Below are 22,527 nucleotides of genomic sequence, written 5' to 3' on the forward strand. Positions count from 1 at the left end.
TCTCTCTCTCTCTCTCTCTCTCTCTCTCTCTCTCTCTCTCTCTCTCTCTCTCTCTCTCTCTCTCTCTCTCTCTCTCTCTCTCTCTCACGGTGGTGGTCGACCTCCATTGGTGGACCGTGTGGACCTCCCTTGCTGAACGCGTGAACATCCATTATCGACGTGGGGTGCCACTCTAACGAAGAGAAGGGGTTGCAGCCTTGCCGTCGTGAGACTCCAAAGAGGTAAGAAGCATTGCTATTTGTATGTAAGTGGTTAATGCCTTGTTGCACATCTATGTTGCAATATCATGGAGTTTACGTGACAAGCACCACCTATATGTAGGTATGTTTAGGGCCTTGAGACACAGGTGGCATGAGTTGAAACACCTACTCGCCAATAGGTCAATATGTAGTGGTTCAGCCAATGGTTCTCACCCTTGGCCAACGTTGGGGCACTGTGGTGTTCTTTGTAAGGGCATTTTGTTCTTATGTGTGTACCTGGTAATAAGTAGTACTCATATCAAAACCTACTGTTCGAATCTATGTAGGAAGATGCATATATTTTTAGTGTGGGTGTTAGCCATGACGGATTCAAGATCGAAACAAAAAAATAAAGTAGGCAAATGGCGTGGAACCTTACGTATCTTGGATTATTATTCATGAAATTATTATTTGGTTGTATTTTCTTGTTCAATACACCTTTCCTACTTTGTAGATTGAATGGTTTTAATCAAGTCTGAAGTTATGTATACGTGATTGCTATTTCACATCATGGTAAAATAAAGATATATCATTCCTATTGGGTAATTCGATTGGATTGATGTTTTTGAGTGTGGAATGCACTCATATTTATAGTTGAAAGATTCCATACATTGAAGATGAAAGGGGTGGCAAAACAGTCCATTTAGAATAATCAAAATGTTTGAAAAATAAAAAGATACGCCCTTTTAAAAAGTTACAGAAAAACGGCAAAATTAGTCGACTGAGACAATAGTTAGTCGACTGATAATATGTTCAGTCGACTGATAAAAACCTTCAGTCGACTGCTGCAAAAATTTTCAGAAAACAGACATTCTGTTCAGTCGACTGATAAAACCTTCAGTCGACTGATGCTAAATTTTTTCCAGAAAACAGACATTCTGATCAGTCGACTGATAAAACCTTCAGTCGACTGATGCTAAAATTTTTCCAGAAAACAGGCATTCTGATCAGTCGACTGATAAAACCTTCAGTCGACTGATGCTAAAAATTTTCCAGAAAATAGACATTTTGATCAGTCGACTGATGCTAAAATTTTTCCAGAAAACAGGCATTCTGATCAGTCGACTGATAAAACCTTCAGTCGACTGATGCTAAAATTTTTCCAGAAAACAGATATTCTGATCAGTCGACTGATAAAACCTTCAGTCGACTAACGCTAAAATTTTCAGAAAATTGATATTTTGTTCAGTCGACTGATAAACCCTTCAGTCGACTGTTGCTAAATTTTTCCAGAAAACGGCCATTCTGTCCGGTCGACTAATTTTATGATTAGTCGACTGATAAACCCTTCAGTCGACTGCTGCTAAACTTTTCCAGAAAATAGACAGTCTGTCCGGTCGACTGATAAATTCTTCGGTCGACTAATTTTATAAAAAAAAATAACATTTTTCTTAGAAGATTTGAAGCCAAAAAGGTTGGTCGACCGGTGAGCCTATTGGTCGACTAATAAACATGAAAAATTGAGTAAAGAGTTCTTCTAAAATGATTTTCATGAAGGGTTCTTTTAGAAAAGTTTTCTAAAGACTTTTTAGGTGAAATGCAACTGAAATATCTATGAAAAAAAATAGTTTTAATGATAAACTAAATATGTGATTCACATATGGACTTTAGGATTATGTCTAATACATAGAACACACATGATAAAGTTGGATAATGCCATGTTGCGGCATATCCAGTGGGGGTACGGAACGTACACTCGAGCTCATAAACAAAACTGAAAATGCCGAATGTTTAAGTACTCGACACAAAGTTGAACCAAAATTATGAGAAACTGTGGTTGGTGCCTTTGAGGCATTCGATGGGTAATGTGCATATACTAAGACCAACCTGAGTATGAATTGGGGTTTTAAAAGTCCCCTGTGGTGCAAAGACTTGCATATAAGAATAAATACACATTAAATATGAGATTCTGGGTATACCTGAAAGATGATATATGTTACTGGTTTTCCCAAGGTTCTGGGTACATCTGAAAGACGATGTATGTTACTGAATCTAAACAAAACAAGAATGAAAATTATGCACATATATAATAATTATGGAATTCTGGGTATACCTGAAAGACGGTATATGTTACTGGTTTCTCGGGATACTGGGTATACCTAAAAACGGTATATGTTACTGGTTTCCCAGGGCTCTGGGTTCACCTGAAAGATGGTGTATATTACCGGACCCCTTGTAGTGCGATAGCTCGCACTTGGTTATAAAGAAAATGTAAAATGAAATATAAAACCGTCGAGACTCTGGGTATACCTGAAAGACGGTATATGTTACTAGATTCTTCGGGCTCTGGGTACACCTGAAAGATGGTGTATGTTACTGGACCCATGGTCTACCTTGGAGAGGGTAGGTGGTACAAACTTCGTGGACGTTTGTATTTTCGTGAGAGCTAGGCGTCTCACCGTATGGTCTTGGTCCACTACGAGGTCTATGCATGTACGTACCCACAGGGTAAGAGTAAGTTAAGCATTAGATAATTTAAGTTGACTGGAAACTTATCTCTGAAGAATTATATATTGTTGATTTGGCTTTAGTGAAACTTGTGGAATCTACAACTTGTACTAATGTAGATAAATATACCTTTAGTTCAGTCATCTTTTGCATTGTATCATGAATTAGAAATCAAAATTATCTTCTTAGAATGATATAAACTTCCATGATAGTTATATCTGCAGTTGTTGTACATATTTGTACACAGGACACTGAGCACCACATATAAATACATTGCTTCTTACGCAGACAGGGGAGTCTGACCCTTCTGCTTTAAATGTTTTTCAGGCAATGCATAAATGGAGCATCGTGGCATCGCATTTGGAAGTAGTCAAGAGATCTCAGTTTTTCAGTGTTTTCTGTTTGAACTCTGATTAGTAGATTTACATTTTTGTAATGGGATGTAATTAATAACATTAATGTTTCAATTAATGAATGGTATGTTTAGTACTTCTCTCTTTTACCCTGTAATGCGCCCGACTTGTGTTTTTCGCACTTCCGTTATTTCAAAAAAAAAAAATTACTCCAAAATTTTCACTATAAAAAGTTGGGGCGTTACAGATCCTATGTCCCCCCATTTCATGACCAACGAAAGATAAGAATTAGAATTAATAGGCATTCTGATCAGTCGACTGATAAAACCTTCAGTCGACTAATGCTAAAATTTTTCCAGAAAATAGACATTCTGATCAGTCGACTGATAAAACCTTCAGTTGACTGATGCTAAAATTTTTCCAGAAAACAGGCATTCTGATCAGTCGACTGATAAAACCTTCAGTCGACTGATGCTAAAATTTTTCCAGAAAATAGACATTTTGATCAGTCGACTGATGCTAAAATTTTTCCAGAAAACAGATATTCTGATCAGTCGATTGATAAAACCTTCAGTCGACTGATGCTAAAATTTTTCCAGAAAACAGATATTCTGATCAGTCGACTGATAAACCCTTCAGTCGACTAACGCTAAAATTTTCAGAAAATTGATATTCTGTTCAGTCGACTGATAAACCCTTCAGTCGACTGTTGCTAAATTTTTCCAAAAAACGGCCATTCTGTCCGGTCGACTGATAAAACTTTTGGTCGACTAATTTTATGATCAGTCGACTGATAAACCCTTCAGTCGACTGCTGCTAAACTTTTCCAGAAAACAGACATTCTGTCCGATCGACTGATAAATTCTTCGGTCGACTAATTTTACAAAAAAAAATAACATTTTTCTTAGAAGATTTGAAGCCAAAAAGGTTGGTCGACCGGTGAGCCTATTGGTCGACTAATAAACATGAAAAATTGAGTAAAGAGTTCTTCTAAAATGATTTTCATGAAGGGTTCTTTTAGAAAAGTTTTCTAAAGACTTTTTAGGTGAAATGCAACTGAAATATCTATGAAAAAAAATAGTTTTGATGGTAAACTAAATATGTGATTCACATATGGACTTTAGGATTATGTCTAATACATAGAACACACATGATAAAGTTGGATAATGCCATGTTGCGGCATATCCAGTGGGGGTACGGAACGTACACTCGAGCTCATAAACAAAACTGAAAATGCCGAATGTTTAAGTACTCGACACAAAGTTGAACCAAAATTATGAGAAACTGTGGTTGGTGCCTTTGAGGCATTCGATGGGTAATGTGCATATACTAAGACCAACCTGAGTATGAATTGGGGTTTTAAAAGTCCCCTGTGGTGCAAAGACTTGCATATAAGAATAAATACACATTAAATATGAGATTCTGGGTATACCTGAAAGATGATATATGTTACTGGTTTTCCCAAGGTTCTGGGTACATCTGAAAGACGATGTATGTTACTGGATCCAAACAAAACAAGAATGAAAATTATGCACATATATAATAATTATGGGATTCTGGGTATACCTGAAAGACGGTATATGTTACTGGTTTCTCGGGATACTGGGTATACCTAAAAACGGTATATGTTACTGGTTTTTCAGGGCTCTGGGTTCACCTGAAAGATGGTGTATGTTACCGGACCCCTTGTAGTGCGATAGCTCGCACTTGGTTATAAAGAAAATGTAAAATGAAATATAAAACCTTTGAGACTTTGGGTATACCTGAAAGACGGTATATGTTACCAGATTCTTCGGGCTCTGGGTACACCTGAAAGATGGTGTATGTTACTGGACCCATGGTCTACCTTGGAGAGGGTAGGTGGTACAAACTTCGTGGACGTTCGTATTTTCTTGAGAGCTAGGCGTCTCACCGTATGGTCTTGGTCCACTACGAGGTCTATGCATGTACGTACCCATAGGGTAAGAGTAAGTTAAGCATTAGATAATTTAAGTTGATTGGAAACTTATCTCTGAAGAATTATATATTGTTGATTTGGCTTTAGTGAAACTTGTGGAATCTACAACTTGTACTAATGTAGATAAATATACCTTTAGTTCAGTCATCTTTTGCACTGTATCATGAATTAGAAATCATAATTATCTTCTTAGAATGATATAAACTTCCATGATAGTTATATCTGCAGTTGTTGTACATATTTGTACATAGGACACTGAGCACCACATATAAATACATTGTTTCTTACGCAGACAGGGGAGTCTGACCCTTCTGCTTTAAATGTTTTTCACGCAATGCATAAATGGAGCATCGTGGCATCGCATTTGGAAGTAGTCAAGAGATCTCAGTTTTTCAGTGTTTTCTGTTTGAACTCTGATTAGTAGATTTACATTTTTGTAATGGGATGTAATTAATAACATTAATGTTTCAATTAATGAATGGTATGTTTAGTACTTCTCTGTTTTACTCTGTAATGCGCCCGACTTGTGTTTTTCGCACTTCCGCTATTTCAAAAAAAAAAAATTTACTCCAAAATTTTCACTATAAAAAGTTGGGGCGTTACAGCTTTGGTATCAGAGCAGGACTGAAAAATCTGAGATCTTGGCTCTTTCAGCGACCGCGATGGCTCTGTAAGTATATAGAAATGTGGTTTTCTTAATGTAGAGATAAAAACATATAATTGCATATTATATTTTCATGGAGTTATAACTAAGGTTAGAATGGCCTTTTACTTCCCAAACGAATGGCTTGGGTAAAACCGTTGCAATGATATATGGAGATGCTACATAACCTGGCCGAAGTGGTAGGCCGACAGGCTGCTGCAATGCAGCTGGTGGGTGACAATTTACATCTTGTGACCCATTAGAGGATACATAGAAGATGAGTGCCACCTAAAGTATGGTATATATTTTTCTAGATGGGAAACATGGATGCACTTGAGGGCATAGCTGCCCAAGTTAGTCTTGTGTCAACTCCTGCGAGAGTTGAAGTTCTGGAGCAAAACCCAGGGACTGCTCGCATATTCTACCTTCTCGAAACTGATTTGGTGAATCGTAACGAATATCAAAATTATTATCCCAATCGCATTGGAAACGATGATTTTGTTGATAAGAGTCATCGGATGAGGCTCTAAGTTAATGTTTTTCTTTTTTCCAACTTCGTTGGAGATGTTAGTGACTCTATCATTGATGAGGGGTACCTTCCTGAATAATCTTTCGGACAGAAGGTGAAAGCCTTGTCTGTGCCCGTTAAACCTTTGAGTTCCTCGTTGGAGGATGTTGTAGATCCCCAGTTGTTCTTGGTGATGAGAACGTGAATGATGTTATATGTTTAGCAAATGGCTTCTGGGTTGCCGATGATGGCAATCGACTCCTGAGAGGGTCATAGTTGGGGACTACATAACACCAGACTTCTGGGTGTTATGGTTTTTGAAAAAGCGTTGTGGGAATTCTTGTTTCCCAACCACAGTTGAAAGGGATTGTGGTGAGTTGAGTTGGCCCAGGTGGTGATTCTGGGTAATGCCAACGTTGTCATTAGGGTGGTGATGCTCTAATGATGTCATTAGAGTGGTGATTCTCTAATGAAGGTTGTTGGAGTGGTGATTCTTCAGCAATGCCGTTAGACTGGTGATTCTCTAACGATGTTGTTAGGTTGGTGATTCCCTAACGATGATGTTAGAGTGGTGATTCTCTAATGAAGGTTGTTGGAGTGGTGATTCTCCGGCAATACCGTTAGAGTGGTGATTCTCTAACGATGCCGCTAGGGTGGTGATTCCCTAACGATGCCATTAGAGTGGTGATTCTCTAATGAAGGTTGTTGGAGTGGTGATTCTTCAGCAATGCCGTTAGAGTCGTGATTCTCTAACGATGCCGTTAGGCTGGTGATTCCCTAACAATGCTGTTAGAGTGGTAATTCTCTAATGAAGGTTGCTAGAGTGGTGATTCTCTAATGAAGGTTGTTAGAGTGGTGATTCTCTAACAATGTCATTAGAGTGGTGATTCTCTAATGAAATAGTTGAATTGGTGACTCTTCAATGATACTGTTAGGGTGGTGAGTCTCTAACGATGCCATTAGGGTGGTGATGCCCTAATGATGTTGAAGTGGTGATTCTTCAACAATGTCGTTAGAGTGGTGATTCTCTAACAATGTCATTAGAATGATGATTCTCTAATGAAGTGGTGATTCTTCAACAATGTCGTTAGAATGATGATCTCCTAACGATGTCATTCGAGTGTTGACTCTTTCTTTATGATATTGGAGTGGTAACTCTCCGGATAGTGTGTTAGAGTGAAAATTCTCTAACGTTGGTCGTCTAGAATGATGATTTTCTGACGATAGCGGCCTTATGCGGTGTCGCTTGAGATCGTTCGAAGAATATATGTATATAATGAGTTATTGCACCAATAAATTTTATTGTGGCACTGTTTGAATCGCGCATCATGCATTTGAGAAGTATGAAAGATTGCTATGATTATTACTTAGCGAGTATGGTTGTGAAACTTATTGATTATGATTATTATGTTTTTCTTGTCCTGATAGATGGCATGGGAGGCCAGGTGCAACGATATCATGGACACTGTGAACAACCTTGCCGGGGTTGTGCAACAGCAGGTGGTTGCAATGCAACAAGTGGGTGCGAACCTCCAACAGGTAGCCCAAGATAGGCAGAACATAGGGACAGACACTTACAAGCGCTTTATGGAAATGGATCCTCCTGCTTTTAAGGGCAAGACGAACCCTGAAGCTACGGAGACATGGATACGCAAGATAGAACGTATTTTTCGTGTTCTGAATGTTCTAGAGGAACAAAAGGTGAACTTTGGTACCTATCATTTAAAGGACCACGCTGAGAAGTGGTGGGACACGATCTTTGCGGTCAAGTTCCAGAATGAAAAGGTTACTTGGGACGAGTTTGTGGAGGTTTTTAACTCTGCATATTTCCCTAAGCATGAACTTAGTAAGAAGATGCAAGAATTTTTAGACCTACAACAAGGGGCAACAACACTGGCGGATTATATCACTAAGTTTCGTTGTCTGGAACGATATTGCCCAAATGTATACACCGTGGAAGAGGATCGAGCAATGAAGTTTGCTCATGGATTGAAGCCAGCTTTGAGAAGTAAGGTGTTCACTCGAGGGCCAAAATCACTCGATGAGGCCATCGAAGTAGCGACCCTATTGGAAGAAGATTGGGTCAAAGAGCAAAAGAATCAATGGAATAAACCCGAGCAACAGATCAAGGTTTATGTGAGTACTAATGAGAAAAATCCTAGTGAAAGCGAGTTCACACCACCTACAAAAAAGAGAATGCGGCAAAAAGGCTACCCGAACCGCCAACAGCAAAGGAAATCACAACAACCAAAGGTTCAACAAATTTGTCGACGGTGCGATGAGGATCATCTCTTCGGAGTTTGCCCTCTCTATAATGGCAAGTGTTTCAAATGTGAGCAACCAGGACATATTGCTAAGTTTTGCCCGAAGAAGTCTACTGAAAATTTAGTTTAAGCTGATTCGACTCCATGGGAAGAAAAGACATGCCAATAAGTAAGAAATACCATAACCTTTTTCTCGAGTGATGTTTGTGATTTCGCGGACGAAATCCTTTTTAAGGAGGGTAGGATGTAAAACCCATGAATTTTAAAGAATTTTCAATAAAATAAAAATGTGTGTTTACGTGAGATAATATGGTTTATGAGATATTCAATGTGATTTTGAGGCTTGCGGGCCAGTCGAGCGAACCCAATAACGAATACTGGAAAGGGTACTTGGATTCGGACCTTGACGAGATCCGATGATCCGACCCGGTTCACGAGGCCAAGTAAGGAAACCCGATGGTTTCGGGATGATAGCGTGAGATCCGAAACACAATTAGAGTAAGCGAGTGCAAGTTTAGACCAAACAGTGAAAAATCCATGTGAAAACGAAAGAAATCCATCAACAAGGAAAAATGTCCCATTGTGACATAAAGAGATTTTTCTACAAAAGTAAACACCAAGTGATGGTGTGGTGTTGTGGTAGGACACACGGTGTGTGATACCACCACCCAAGTTCAAAACCCCTTGTGCACAAGTATTTTTTTTACAAGAAAGTGATGATTTCTACCTTGGTGAAAAGGGTAAAAACGTGGGATTATATTAAGCCTAAATTTTTGGCTTTTTCATCTAGCTCTACCAAGGATTGAGGAGAATCCCATGTGACAAGGAAGAGGGGTACCATAAAGCAAATAGTGAGGGAAGTTAGAGGAAATCATGCCAAAGAGAGGAGGGGGAATTGTTGAAAATAGACATCACCCACCAAAAACGTGAGATTTGGGTGAAGATTTAATGCTTTGAAAATTTGGTAACTTTCCCCTAGATAGAGGAGTTAAATGAGAGATTTTTGGTAAGGAGTTACATTAGACATAACTCTCTCTCTCTCTCTCTCTCTCTCTCTCTCTCTCTCTCTCTCTCTCTCTCTCTCTCTCTCTCTCTCTCTCTCTCTCTCTCTCTCTCTCTCTCCCTCTCTCTCTCTCTCTCACGGTGGTGGTCGACCTCCATTGGTGGACCGTGTGGACCTCCCTTGCTGAACGCGTGAACATCCATTATCGACGTGGGGTGCCGCTCTAACGAAGAGAAGGGGTTGCAGCCTTGCCGTCGTGAGACTCCAAAGAGGTAAGAAGCATTGCTATTTGTATGTAAGTGGTTAATGCCTTGTTGCACATCTATGTTGCAATATCATGGAGTTTACGTGACAAGCACCACCTATATGTAGGTATGTTTAGGGCCTTGAGACACAGGTGGCATGAGTTGAAACACCTACTCGCCAATAGGTCAATATGTAGTGGTTCAGCCAATGGTTCTCACCCTTGGCCAACGTTGGGGCACTGTGGTGTTCTTTGTAAGGGCATTTTGTTCTTATGTGTGTACCTGGTAATAAGTAGTACTCATATCAAAACCTACTGTTCGAATCTATGTAGGAAGATGCATATATTTTTAGTGTGGGTGTTAGCCATGACGGATTCAAGATCGAAACAAAAAAATAAAGTAGGCAAATGGCGTGGAACCTTACGTATCTTGGATTATTATTCATGAAATTATTATTTGGTTGTATTTTCTTGTTCAATACACCTTTCCTACTTTGTAGATTGAATGGTTTTAATCAAGTCTGAAGTTATGTATACGTGATTGCTATTTCACATCATGGTAAAATAAAGATATATCATTCCTATTGGGTAATTCGATTGGATTGATGTTTTTGAGTGTGGAATGCACTCATATTTATAGTTGAAAGATTCCATACATTGAAGATGAAAGGGGTGGCAAAACAGTCCATTTAGAATAATCAAAATGTTTGAAAAATAAAAAGATACGCCCTTTTAAAAAGTTACAGAAAAACGGCAAAATTAGTCGACTGAGACAATAGTTAGTCGACTGATAATATGTTCAGTCGACTGATAAAAACCTTCAGTCGACTGCTGCAAAAATTTTCAGAAAACAGACATTCTGTTCAGTCGACTGATAAAACCTTCAGTCGACTGATGCTAAATTTTTTCCAGAAAACAGACATTCTGATCAGTCGACTGATAAAACCTTCAGTCGACTGATGCTAAAATTTTTCCAGAAAACAGGCATTCTGATCAGTCGACTGATAAAACCTTCAGTCGACTGATGCTAAAAATTTTCCAGAAAATAGACATTTTGATCAGTCGACTGATGCTAAAATTTTTCCAGAAAACAGGCATTCTGATCAGTCGACTGATAAAACCTTCAGTCGACTGATGCTAAAATTTTTCCAGAAAACAGATATTCTGATCAGTCGACTGATAAAACCTTCAGTCGACTAACGCTAAAATTTTCAGAAAATTGATATTTTGTTCAGTCGACTGATAAACCCTTCAGTCGACTGTTGCTAAATTTTTCCAGAAAACGGCCATTCTGTCCGGTCGACTAATTTTATGATTAGTCGACTGATAAACCCTTCAGTCGACTGCTGCTAAACTTTTCCAGTAAACAGATAGTCTGTCCGGTCGACTGATAAATTCTTCGGTCGACTAATTTTATAAAAAAAAATAACATTTTTCTTAGAAGATTTGAAGCCAAAAAGGTTGGTCGACCGGTGAGCCTATTGGTCGACTAATAAACATGAAAAATTGAGTAAAGAGTTCTTCTAAAATGATTTTCATGAAGGGTTCTTTTAGAAAAGTTTTCTAAAGACTTTTTAGGTGAAATGCAACTGAAATATCTATGAAAAAAAATAGTTTTGATGATAAACTAAATATGTGATTCACATATGGACTTTAGGATTATGTCTAATACATAGAACACACATGATAAAGTTGGATAATGCCATGTTGCGGCATATCCAGTGGGGGTACGGAACGTACACTCGAGCTCATAAACAAAACTGAAAATGCCGAATGTTTAAGTACTCGACACAAAGTTGAACCAAAATTATGAGAAATTGTGGTTGGTGCCTTTGAGGCATTCGATGGGTAATGTGCATATACTAAGACCAACCTGAGTATGAATTGGGGTTTTAAAAGTCCCCTGTGGTGCAAAGACTTGCATATAAGAATAAATACACATTAAATATGAGATTCTGGGTATACCTGAAAGATGGTATATGTTACTGGTTTTCCCAAGGTTCTGGGTACATCTGAAAGACGATGTATGTTACTGGATGCAAACAAAACAAGAATGAAAATTAGGCACATATATAATAATTATGGGATTCTGGGTATACCTGAAAGACGGTATATGTTACTGGTTTCTCGGGATACTGGGTATACCTAAAAACGGTATATGTTACTGGTTTCCCAGGGCTCTGGGTTCACCTGAAAGATGGTGTATATTACCGGACCCCTTGTAGTGCGATAGCTCACACTTGGTTATAAAGAAAATGTAAAATGAAATATAAAACCTTCGAGACTCTGGGTATACCTGAAAGACGGTATATGTTACCAGATTCTTCGGGCTCTAGGTACACCTGAAAGATGGTGTATGTTACTGGACCCATGGTCTACCTTGGAGAGGGTAGGTGGTACAAACTTCGTGGACGTTCGTATTTTCGTGAGAGCTAGGCGTCTCACCGTATGGTCTTGGTCCACTACGAGGTCTATGCATGTACGTACCCACAGGGTAAGAGTAAGTTAAGCATTAGATAATTTAAGTTGACTGGAAACTTATCTCTGAAGAATTATATATTGTTGATTTTGCTTTAGTGAAACTTGTATAATCTACAACTTGTAATAATGTAGATAAATATACATTTAGTTCAGTCATCTTTTGCACTGTATCATGAATTAGAAATCATAATTATCTTCTTAGAATGATATAAACTTCCATGATAGTTATATCTGCAGTTGTTGTACATATTTGTACACAGGACACTGAGCACCACATATAAATACATTGCTTCTTACGCAAACAGGGGAGTCTGACCCTTCTGCTTTAAATGTTTTTCAGGCAATTCATAAATGGAGCATCGTGGCATCGCATTTGGAAGTAGTCAAGAGATCTCAGTTTTTCAGTGTTTTCTGTTTGAACTCTGATTAGTAGATTTACATTTTTGTAATGGGATGTAATTAATAACATTAATGTTTCAATTAATGAATGGTATGTTTAGTACTTCTCTGTTTTACCCTGTAATGCGCCCGACTTGTGTTTTTCGCACTTCCGTTATTTCAAAAAAAAAAAATTTACTCCAAAATTTTCACTATAAAAAGTTGGGGCGTTACAGATCCTATGTCCCCCCATTTCATGACCAACGAAAGATAAGAATTAGAATTAATAGAGAATTCACTGATTCCCAAGAGGCCTAATCCGCTCTGTATGGGGATCAGTCCTTTTCAGTCTTACGTCTATTCTGAAGTGGTGTTTTATTAACCAATAAACCTTGCTGCAATTCAAATCAAATGTTGCAAAATTACTCTTCAGATGCATTTCAAGCTAGGTTGCATGCAACCATCCACCTTGGTAAGAGAGAGAGAGAGACCTCAACGCCAAAGCCATCATGCAGTGGATTGGGAGGCTGTTGGGTCTCCCCATTTAATAACCCCGATAAGATTCTAGAGGATAACAGAATTATACAATCCAAGAGGGGGAAAGCGAGAGCTCCGAACTTCCACCTCACTCTGAGCGTAGGACCCAGCCAGCCAAGATGTGAAGGCAAACTAACTACTGATGTGTCAAATCTGTTGATACCCCAAACCAATGCTTTATTTCGAGAGGGTGTTGTATGTTCTCCCCCGATGATTCACTGAATCTCATGTCTGTGTTTGGGGGTCTGAATGAGCACCACGTATACAAGCACATGGGGCTCGTATTCTCGTGTATGTTGACATCACTTAGCATTGGAGTCTGGTGTGGTTGCAAAGACTTAAGTACCCTTTCTTTCTATTCTTCTCATAAAACGACGGTTTGAGAAAATGACAAAAATGCCCTTCATTCAAAAAAGAAAAAACAAACGGTTCAAAAAAAGGACAAACATGTCTTCCATCCAGAAAGTCGAGGATGATGTTGACTCTTCAAAGTCTACACAACGAAACGAACCTTAATTGTTTCGCCGATGGTGATCCGACGAAACGATGGTGAGTCGACGATCCGATGGTGAGCCGGTGATCCGATGATTATCCAGCGAAACAAACTTGAGCCATCAAAAATGTATGTTTGAACTTTTCATTGTCATCTTCTTCTTCTTCTCCGTAAAACACTGTAAAACCCTCTCTCTCTCTCTTAAGAAGAAATCAAGGGAGGCAAAAAGTTCCCCCTAGAGAAGGCCATGAACATCAACCCTCTCACTCTCTCTCCCTTCTCTTTCTACTTCTGTGCATATCCAGCAGACGATCCTACATTACTCCATCAAACACCGACTGACATGCACACTGACTGTACCATCGTGTGTGGTCTATGTCGATAGTGGGCCTTTGAAATTTTGCATGGGTTACATTTCATAGCCTGCGTGTTTTATTGTTGTGGGGATATTAAACTAGTTCATTAATCTAGTTTATATCTAGAAATTTTTATAACTTTATATATTTATTTGATATTTCAAATATGTAAAAAACCAGAATTGTTTTGTTTAATCATGGTTAAATAAGATTAATCTGTAACCAGTCCTGAATTTTAACAAATTTAAAATATCAAATATGTATAAAAAGTTATAAAAAATTTCAAATATAAACTAGGCACATAAAGAAAGAAAACTTTTTTTAAAGATTTGAAAAATGATCTCCCAATGGGGAGATATGACTCTCACAAAATGAACTAAAAAATGTGCTACTCAAATAATGCAGAATAATAGGGGTTTAGTTTTTAATCAAAATGGTAAAACAAATGACCATAAAAATTACTGAAAATTGACATAAATAAACTAGACTCAATAAGAAAGACACCGCTTCATACGGATTTGAAATCCGATCTCCGGTTAGGGAGATATGCCCCCGACAAGTTGAAACAAATTTAGATAGCGATTTACGCCGTAAATCGCACAACGATTTTCTGAAAACCCTGTAAGTCATAATATAGATTTACACATAATGATTTACTAAACAACACCACAAATTGCTATAGTGACTCATGAAATACACTACAAATCATTGTTATTCAGTAAGCCGTCATGCGTAAATCACTATTTGAATCAAGACCAACTTGTTTTGGGCGTATCTTCCTAATCGAAGATCGGATTTCTGATCCGTAAAAAGAGGCATCTTCGTTATTGAGTCTAGTTTATTTTTGACAATTTTTAGAAATTTTTATGGTGATTTAATACCTATTTTTGGTCAAAAACCAAGACCCTATCACACTTTATATCGTTTGAGTTACTCAGTTTTTTAGTTCATTTTGCAAGAGTCATATCTCCATAACGGAAGATCAAATCTGTAAAAAGGGTTTTCTTTTTTATTTTTCTAGTTTATATCTGAAAATTTTTATAACTTTATATATTTATTTGATATTTCAAATATGTAAAAAACCAGAACTGTTTTGTTTAATCATGGTTAAATAAGATTAATCTGTAACTAGTCCTAAATTTTAACAAATTTAAAATATCAAAATGTATAAAAAGTTATAAAAATTTCTAGATATAAACTAGACACATAAATAAAGAAAACCCTATTTACAGATTTGGAAAATGATCTCCCATTGAGGAGATATGACTCTCACAAAATAAACTAAAAACATGTGCAACTCAAATAATGCAGAATAATAGGGGTCTGGTTTTTAATCAAAACGGAAAAACAAATGACCATAAAAAATGTTGAAAATTGACAAAAATAAATTAGACTCAATAAGAAAGACACTTCTTTTTACGGATTTGAAATCCGATCTCTGGTTAGGAAGATATACCCCCGACAAGTTGGTCCTAATTTAGATAGCGATTTACGCCGTAAATCGCACAAACATTTTCTGAAAACACTGTAAGTCACAATAGCGATTTACACATAATGATTTACTAAACAACACCACAAATCGCTATATTGACTCATGAAATACACAACAAATCGTTGTCATTTAGTAAGCCGTCACGCGTAAATCGCTATTTGAATCAAGACCAACTTATTAGGAGTGTATCTCCCTAACCGAAGATCGGATTTCCATTCCGTAAAAAGTGACATCTTTGTTATTGAGTCTAGTTAATTTTTGCCAATTTTTAGCAATTTTTATAGTGATTTAATGATCATGCATATAATTCAGGGTTATTTTATATCAAAAATATGCATGATTTTATAAAATAATATTTCAAAAACCCAATTCTATGTTAGTTCTCGAGTAAATGTGCTAAAATGATTTAAAAATAGAAAATGCATGAAAAATAGTTTTATTTTACATTTTTATGCCTATTTTAGTTTTTGTTATAGTCATAGTAGTTTAGTTTTAGTTTTCAATTAAAAATAAAATAAAAAATAGAGAAAATAGTTTTATATTGTTAATAAAATCATTTTAAATGTTTGTTTTTTAGAAAAGAAAAAATTAAATATAAATATAAATAGTTAGAATAGTTTTTAAGTTTCTTTATAAATAAGTTTTGATTTTAATTTTTGAAAACTTTATAATAAACTAGTTTACATAGTTTTTGTTTTTTTTTAAAAAAACTGGAAAAAAATATATATAAAATAACCAACCGGTTTACACGGTTTGGGTTTCTTGAAAAAAAAACTAAAAAAAATAATAAGCAAACCGGCTTGAACCGGTTTGCATTTTTTTAAAACTGAAAAAATTTGTTTCAAACCGGTTTCAGCCGGTTTGGGGTTTTTAAAACCCAAAACTTGAAAAAAAAAACTGGCGCCTCCCTCACACGGCTGAAGCCTCCTCCTTTCCCCTCTTTCCCTCTATTCCCTCTCTTCTTTCCTTCCACCACCATCGTCGGTGGCTACTCCTCTTCCCTACCTTCCCCTTCTCCCTTTTCCTCTAATGAAATTCCAGCAGCCGGCGGTGGTGGATTCTTCTGTCCGGTGACAGCACGGTGGAGGTCGCCACAATCTCTTCCCCGATTTCTTCCAGTTCCATTTCACGGTAAGCCGATTTCTTCTTCTTCTTCTTCTTCCTCCGATTCTTCTTCTTCTTCTTCTTCTTCCGATCTGTATCTTCTTCTTTTTCTTCTTCAATAAATTCTGTCATGCTGTGTGTTTGTTTTTTTTTTTTAAACCGAAAAGAAAATCGAACTTTATATTTGTTGTTTTCCAAAATTTTCTTCATTTGTTGCATGATTTGTTGTATTCTGTATTAATCGTCTGCATATTTCTAATGTTCTTCATCGTTTCTTCATTTTTTTCATAATAGAAAAAAAAAACAGTAGATTGCATGTTTCTTCTTCTTTTCGATTTTTAGATTTGATTTTGCTATTCTGATTTTCCTATTCCTCATTCTTTTGATTTTCTGTTTATTCATTTGTTGATTTGATTTTTTATTCTGATTCATCCTAATTTTTTTGTTGTTTTACATTCACTATAGGATTTCTTGTTTTGCATTGTTAATTTCCTGTTTTCTTTGTTCATTCTGAATTCCTGTTTGCTTAATCCATGTAATTTTTTTCATGTTTCTACATAGTTTAGTTTAATAATTTCTTGTTTCAAGGTTAGTTATTTCTTGTAGTTAATTCTGTTTTGATTCATCGTCATTTTCTATTTTTTTTGCATATCAGATTTCGTGTTATGTTTTGTTTTTTTTTTAGCATTACATTAATGTTTTTCACTCATTACATTTCTTCTTTATCTGAAATTCTTTTCTTCTGTCATTCATTCATCTGATTTCTTATTTTGCAGTTTCTGTTTTAATTGTTTTCAATTTCTTTTCCTGCATAGTTCATTGTCTCCTTGTTCTGCTGCTTTGAATTTTTTGTTTTGCATTTTCTGATTTCCTTAATTTTTCTTTTGTTTTGTTTGTTTTACCGTATTACATTTTTTGTTTTTCATTTGATTGCATTTCATGTTTTTATTTGATTAAATTTCCTGCTTGTTTCCATTCTAATTTTCTGTTTGTTTCATTCTTTAAATTCATGTTTTTACATTACAGTTAGTTTCTCTTTTTTTTTAATGCATTAAATTTCCTGTTTTCTTTAAATTTTTTTAGTTAATGTTGTTTTTCAAATTCCTGAATTCTTGTTCTTTTAATATAGTCAATTCATGTTTCCTTCATTGATTTCTTGTTTTGTTTTCATAGTTAGTTTATTGTCTTGTTAGTTAATTGAGTTAGTCATTAGTCAAGTTGATTTGTTAAAAATTGTTTAGTTAGTTAAGTGATTAATTAGCTATTAGTTAAGAAGCAATTGTTAGTCATTTAGTTGCATCTTAGTTAATTAGTTTTATTTAGTTAAGAGAATGTTGTCAATTAGTTTTGATTTTAAATTTAGTTCGTAAAATTGCTTAGTGAATTACTTAGTCATAATATTTTTAGCATTTAAATAAGTTGTTTAGTATAGTTTCTATTTCTATATCTTATACTGCTCGTGTTCATTTTATTTGTGCAGGATAGCACGGGACTGGAGCGGAAGTGATTACGTAACCCGAAGTACGAAGAATAAAGCTTCTTTTTACTTTTTAGTTTAGAATTAGGAATTTGATTGGGTTTGTAAATATTGCACTTTACGCCCTCTGCGAAGGGTATTCATTTGTTGTAATAGTTAGTTGTTTTTACTTTTCTTGAACATTTTACATTTCAAATAATTCGGCAATAAAGATTAGTTTAGATTTGTGTATTTGAATACGAGATATTCCCGTTCCCTGAGTTCGACCCGGTCTCATCCACTAGTGAGAACCGGTTTTTATTATTTGATGTCTGGTTTTCACATGTTTTTCATATAAAAATCTTTTCAAAATTACAACGATTTAAAAGAAGACATCATTTAATACCTATTTTTGGTCGAAAACCAAGACCCTATCATACTTTATATCGTTTGAGTTACTCAGTTTTTTAGTTCATTTTGCAAGAGTCGTATCTCTATAACGGAAGATCAATTTTCAAATCTGTAAAAAAAGTTTTCTTTATTTATTTGTCTAGTTTATATCTGAAAATTTTTATAACTTTATATATTTATTTGATATTTCAAATATGTAAAAAACCAAAATTGTTTTGTTTAATCATGGTTAAATAAGATTAATATGTAACCAGTCTTGAATGCATACATGACAAAGATGTTTGTGGGTAGCATCACTGCAAACCCTCACGAGACCTTACTCGTCCACTGGGGTAACCCAGGGGTTGAAAGGGCTTGTTGCATGAGCTAAATGCAACCGTGATTCCTACGAAAGTGAGTTAGGTGATAGTTTGATTTTTTGCATTTTTCTAGTTTGCTCGAGGACTAGCAAAACATAAGCATGGGGGTATTTGATCATGCATATAATTCAGGGTTATTTTATATCAAAAATATGCATGATTTTATAAAATAATGTTTCAAAAACCCAATTTTATGTTAGTTCTCGAGTAAATGTGCTAAAATGATTTAAAAATAGAAAATGCATGAAAAATAGTTTTATTTTACATTTTTATGCTTATTTTAGTTTTTGTTATAGTCATAGTAGTTTAGTTTTAGTTTTCAATTAAAAATAAAATTAAAAATAAAAAATAGAGAAAATAGTTTTATATTGTTAATAAAATCATTTTAAATGTTTGTTTTTTAGAAAAGAAAAAATTAAATATAAATATAAATAGTTAGAATAGTTTTTAAGTTTCTTTATAAATAAGTTTTGATTTTAATTTTGAAAACTTTATAATAAACTAGTTTACATAGTTTTTGTTTTTTTTTTAAAAAACTGAAAAAAATATATATAAAATAACCAACCGGTTTACACGGTTTGGGTTTCTTGAAAAAAAAACTAAAAAAAATAATAAGCAAACCGGCTTGAATCAGTTTGCATTTTTTTAAAACTAAAAAAAATTGTTTCAAACCGGTTCCAGCCGGTTTGGGGTTTTTAAAACCCAAAACTTGAAAAAAAAAAACTGGCGCCTCCCTCACACGGCTGAAGCCTCCTCCTTTCGCCTCTTTCCCTCTATTCCCTCTCTTCTCTCCTTCCTCCACCATCGCCGGTGGCTACTCCTCTTCCCTACCTTCCCCTTCTCCCTTTTCCTCTAATGAAATTCCAGCAGCCGGCGGTGGTGGATTCTTCTGTCCGGTGACAGCACGGTGGAGGTCGCCACAATCTCTTCCCCGATTTCTTCCAGCTCCATTTCACGGTAAGCCGATTTCTTCTTCTTCTTCTTCTTCCTCCGATTCTTCTTCTTCTTCTTCTTCCGATCTGTATCTTCTTCTTCTTCTTCAATAAATTCTGTCATGCTGTGTGTTTGTTTGTTTTTTTTAAACCGAAAAGAAAATTGAACTTTATATTTGTTGTTTTCCAAAATTTTCTTCATTTGTTGCATGATTTGTTGTATTCTGTATTAATCGTCTGCATATTTCTAATGTTCTTCATCGTTTCTTCATTTTTTTCATAATAGAAAAAAAAAACAGTAGATTGCATGTTTCTTCTTCTTTTCAATTTTTAGATTTGATTTTGCTATTCTGATTTTCCTGTTCCTCATTCTTTTGATTTTCTGTTTATTCATTTGTTGATTTGATTTTTTATTCCAATTCATCCTAATTTTTTTGTTGTTTTACATTCACTATAGGATTTCTTGTTTTGCATTGTTAATTTCCTGTTTTCTTTGTTCATTCTGAATTCCTGTTTGCTTAATCCATGTAATTTTTTTCATGTTTCTACATAGTTTAGTTTAATAATTTCTTGTTTCAAGGTTAGTTATTTCTTGTTGTTAATTCTGTTTTGATTCATCGTCATTTTCTATTTTTTTTTGCATATCAGATTTCATGTTATGTTTTGTTTTGTTTTTAGCATTACATTTAATGTTTTTCACTCATTACATTTCTTCTTTATCTGAAATTCTTTTCTTTTGTCATTCATTCATCTGATTTCTTATTTTGCAGTTTCTATTTTAATTGTTTTCAATTTCTTTTCCTGCATAGTTCATTGTCTCCTTGTTCTGCTGTTTTGAATTTCTTGTTTTGCATTTTCTGATTTCCTTAATTTTTCTTTTGTTTTGTTTGTTTTACAGTATTACATTTTTTGTTTTTCATTTGATTGCATTTCATGTTTTTATTTGATTAAATTTCCTGCTTGTTTCCATTCTAATTTTCTGTTTGTTTCATTCTTTAAATTCATGTTTTTACATTACAGTTAGTTTCTCTTTTTTTTAATGCATTAAATTTCCTATTTTCTTTAATTTTTTTTTAGTTAATGTTGTTTTTCAAATTCCTGAATTCTTGTTCTTTTAATATAGTCAATTCATGTTTCCTTCATTGATTTCTTGTTTTGTTTTCATAGTTAGTTTATTGTCTTGTTAGTTAATTGAGTTAGTCATTAGTCAAGTTGATTTGTTAAAAATTGTTTAGTTAGTTAAGTGATTAATTAGCTATTAGTTAGGAAGTAATTGTTAGTCATTTAGTTGCATCTTAGTTAATTAGTTTTATTTAGTTAAGAGAATGTTGTCAATTAGTTTTGATTTTAAATTTAGTTCGTAAAATTGCTTAGTGAATTACTTAGTCATAATATTTTTAGCATTTAAATAAGTTGTTTAGTATAGTTTCTATTTCTATATCTTGTACTACTCGTGTTCATTTTATTTGTGCAGGATAGCACGGGACTGGAGCGGAAGTGATTACGTGACACGAAGTACGAAGAATAAAGCTTCTTTTTACTTTTTAGTTTAGAATTAGGAATTTGATTGGGTTTGTAAATATTGCACTTTACGCCCTCTGTGAAGGGTATTCATTTGTTGTAATAGTTAGTTGTTTTTACTTTTCTTGAACATTTTACATTTCAAATAATTCGGCAATAAAGATTAGTTTAGATTTGTGTACTTGAATACGAGATATTCCCGTTCTTTGAGTTCGACCCGGTCTCATCCACTAGTGAGAACCGGTTTTTATTATTTGATGTCTGGTTTTCACATGTTTTTCATATAAAAATCTTTTCAAAATTACAACGATTTAAAAGAAGACTTTTGGCGCCGATGCCGGGGAACGGCGTAATATTAGTATTCGCTTTATTGCCTAGTGTTTGTGTTGCATTTAGGTTTAGAACCACGTATGTGCATATCTTAGAGACGAGCTTACTTTTCTGCACAGCCCACCTATTAGGATCCCCTTAGAGGTGACTGTGTACGATTGGTACCGTACACATAGATTTCATAATTCTTTGCATAATCTTTGCTATGTGTAACTGCGTGGTGTTTGTTTAGTTTTTGTTGTTTTTAGTTCACTCGCTTTGTGGTTTGCGTGGTTTGGCCGCTTAGTGCGTTAGTTAGGTAGAAAACCCAAAGTTAGGACGTGTGCTACACCAGTCTACTCCAAGGTGTACGCAATGGCTGACGATCATCAATTGATCCGTCCTTTGAGGGAGTACTTCATGCCAAATACGTATACTCCCACCTCCTGCATCACGAGACCTGATGTAGGAGCGAGCCATTTTGAGATTAAGGCCAGTGTGATTCAAATATTACCTTCGTTTTATGGCCTTAGCAATGAGGACCCATATCGTCATCTCGACGAATTCCTTGAGATTTGCTCGACTGTGCGAATCAATAACTTTGGAGATGATGCTATGCGGTTGACTTTGTTTTCGTTCTCTCTCAAAGATAAAGCCAAGCACTGGCTAAAATCTCTTTAGACGGTTCATATTACTACTTGGGAAGGAATACAAAGAGAATTTTTAAAAAAATATTTCTCAATTGGTAAGACGAACCAGTTTCGTAAAGCTATAACCAGTTTTTCTCAAATTGAGGGAGAACAATTTCACGAGTCTTGAGAGAGATTGAAAGATCTTCTCCGTAAGTGTCCCCATCACCAGGTGCCTCGTTGGCAGTTGGTGCAATATTTTTATGACGGGCTTACTGAGAAGCATCGTCAAATGGTTGATTCGTCTTGTGGGGGCATTTTTATGCTCAAGAGTGAGGACGAGGCGTGGTCTCTATTCGAGACCTTGAGTGAAAACATGATGCATCATACCTTGTCTTCACGGATCGATA

This window comes from Nuphar pumila, chromosome 12 (genome assembly GCF_984573655.1).
Source record: "Nuphar pumila chromosome 12, dmNupPumi1.hap1.1, whole genome shotgun sequence".
Taxonomy (NCBI): Eukaryota; Viridiplantae; Streptophyta; class Magnoliopsida; order Nymphaeales; family Nymphaeaceae; genus Nuphar; species Nuphar pumila.